Here is a 3,060-nt window from a genome sequence, read left to right as displayed (position 1 = left end):
CCAAACTCCCCTTAGAGGTCAGAAGCTACTATGCAAGCTTGAAAAATGACTTGGTGGCTCTGAATACCTTCAGCTTTTACAAACGGCTTGCTCTTTCCAAGTGTTTTCAACTTTTTAACTCAGAGCAAAAGGTGCAATAGATTCTTTTAATCTACTCTACCTCACGGTATTTAAAATTTAGCAAGATTGTCAGTATGGAGGTACAAATACATATTGTTTTTGTTTCTTGAGACAGAGACTCACTCTGTCATCCAGGCTGGAATGCAGTTGCTCCATCACGGCTCACTGCAACCCCCGCCTCCTGGGCTCTGAGTAGCTGGGACTATAGGCATGGACCAACATGCTGAGCTAATTTTTTTTGGTATTTGTTATACAGGCAGAGTTTCATCATGTTGTCCAGCCTGGACTCGAACTCCTGGACAAATGTATTTATTTAACTAACAATACTGTAACTGCCCAGTGGATTCTCCTTGCCCACTGCCCAGACAGAGATGATTTATTAAGACAGGGGAATTGGAATACATAAAGAGTTTAATTCACACAGAGCGAGCTGAATGGAAGACTAGAGTTTTATTACTGAAATCAGTCTCCCCCAAAATTCAGAGACTGCATTTTTTTAAGGATAGTTTTGTGGGTAGAGGGCCAGGGCGTAGAGAGTGCTGATTGATCAGGAGGTGCCAGCTGATGCACCATAACACAGGGTCTAAAAAATATCTTGAGCACCAATCTTAGGTTTTACAATAGTAATGTTATCCCTAGGAACAACTAGGGAGGATTGAAATCTTGTGGCTTCTGGCTGTATGACTCCTTAAGCCATCATTTCTAATCTTGTGGTTAATAGGTTAGTCTTACAAAGACGGTCTGGTCCCCCTGGCAAGAAGGGGTTTGTTTCAGGAAACGGCTGTTATCATCTTTGTTTCAAAGTTAGACTATAAATTAAATTCCTCCCAAAGTTAGTTTGGCCTGTACCCAGGAATGAAGAAGGGCAGCTTGGAGAGTGTAAGCAAGCTGGAGTCAGTTAGGTCAGACCTCTTTCATAATTTTCTCAGTGTTTATTTTTGCAAAGGTGGTTTCAATACTCCTAACTTTTCTTGTTAAAATTACAATATATACTATTTCAGACTTTTTCTTCAGTATATGAAAGGATTTAAAGATTTTGTCACTTCTCATAAACTGAATTATTTATTAGTTTTAAATTTCTTCCCATCATCTTATGCAGTAACAACATATATAGTACAGTTTCTTGAATGAATTGAGGAAAGAAATATAGCTCAGAGCAATCTGAGCTCTGTGAGGTCTGCAAAAGGTGCCAGGCCCAGAGAGACATGAGTACATGACTTTAGTTACATCTTACAACCCCCCACCATCTTGCATCCATGCCCAGGGGTAATTGTTTTTTGTTTGGGTTTTTGTTTTTGTTTTTGTTTTGATACAGGGTCCTGCTCTGTTTCCCAGGCTGGAGTACAATGGCATAATCCCAGCTCACTACAGCCTCCACCTCCCTGGCTCAAGTGATCTGCCCCACTCAGCTTCAAGAGTAGCTGGGACTACAGGTGCATGCCACCATGTCTGGCTAATTTTTGTGTGAGTGTGAAGATGTGGTCTCACCATGTTGCCCAGGCTGTGCTCAAGCTATCTTCCTTTCTTGGCCTCCCAAAGTTCTGGGATTATAGGCATGAGCCAACATGCCCTTTATCAGGTTTTTTTTTTTTTTTTTTTTTTTTTTTTTTTTTTTCCCAGACAGGGTCTCACTCTGTTGCCCAGGCTGGAGTTCAGTGGCATGATCATGGATTTTGTTGCCCCGGCTGGTCTTTAACTCCTGCCTTGGCCTCCCTGGGTGTTGGGATTACAGGTGTGAGCCACCGTGCCCAGTCAGGGACAATTGTTTAAAGGCATTCTGGCTGGCATGGTGGTTCATCCTGTAATCTCGGCATTTTGGAAAGACAAGAGAATCACTTGAAGCTAGGAGTTTGTGATCAACCTCGGCAGTATAGAGGAAACCTGTTTCTATTTAAATACAACTATTTTGAAGAAAAAAAAAAGGCATTTTGTTTCTGACTAGCTGACCTGCCCATTATCTTCATGTTCCTGAAATCTGTGATACAAAGAACATGGTACAGCCAATCAATAAATTATATATTTAAATGTAAGTTATTGGTACATATATTAGCCCGTTATCACACTGCTATAAAGAACTACCTGAGGTCTGGCATGGTGGCTCATGCCTGTAATTCGAGCACTTTGGGAGGCCAAGGCGGGTGAATTACTTGAGGTCAGGAGTTCGAGATGAGCCTGGCCAACATGGTGAAACCCCGTTTCTACTAAAAATGCAAAAATTTGCCCAGTGTGGTGGTGGACACCTGTAATCCCAGCAGCTGGGGAGGCTGAGGCAGGAGAATCACTTGAACCCTGGAGGCAGAGGTTGCATTGAGCCAAGATTGCACCACTGCACTCCAGCCTGGGTGATGAAGCGAGACTCTGTCTCAAAAAAAAAAAAAAAAAAAAAAAAAAAAAAAAAAAAAAGAACTACCTGAGACTGGGTAATTTATTTAAAAAGGTTAGATTGACTCACAGTTCCGCATGGCTGGGGAGGCCTCAGGAAACTTACAATCATGGTAGGAGGCAAAGGAAAAGCAAAGAACGTCTTACCATAGCAGATCAGGAAGAGAGAGAGAGAGTGAACCTCTCTCTCTGTCTGAGAACCACCAGATCTCAGGAGAACTCACTCACTATTATGAGAACAGTAAGGAGGAAATCCAACCCCCATGATCCAGTCACCTCCCACCAGGCCCCGTCCCTGACATGTAGGGATTACAATTCAACATGAGATTTGGGTGGGGACACAGAACCAAACCATATCAGTAAACAGCATAAGACCACCTCTTCTTGTCCCTTAAAAACCTACTTGTGGCTGGGTATGGTAGTTTACACCTGTAATCCCAGTACTTTGGGAGGCAGAGGCGGGAAGATTGCTTGAGCCCAGGAGTTCAAAACCAGCCTGAGCAATACAGTGAGACCCTCTCTCTCTCTCTCAAAAAAAAAAAAAAAAAAAAAAAAAAA

The sequence above is a fragment of the Rhinopithecus bieti genome, unplaced genomic scaffold (genome assembly GCF_001698545.2).
Source record: "Rhinopithecus bieti isolate Rb0 unplaced genomic scaffold, ASM169854v2 scaffold_2453, whole genome shotgun sequence".
Taxonomy (NCBI): domain Eukaryota; kingdom Metazoa; phylum Chordata; class Mammalia; order Primates; family Cercopithecidae; genus Rhinopithecus; species Rhinopithecus bieti.
Note: the sequence above shows the minus strand (reverse complement) of the source record.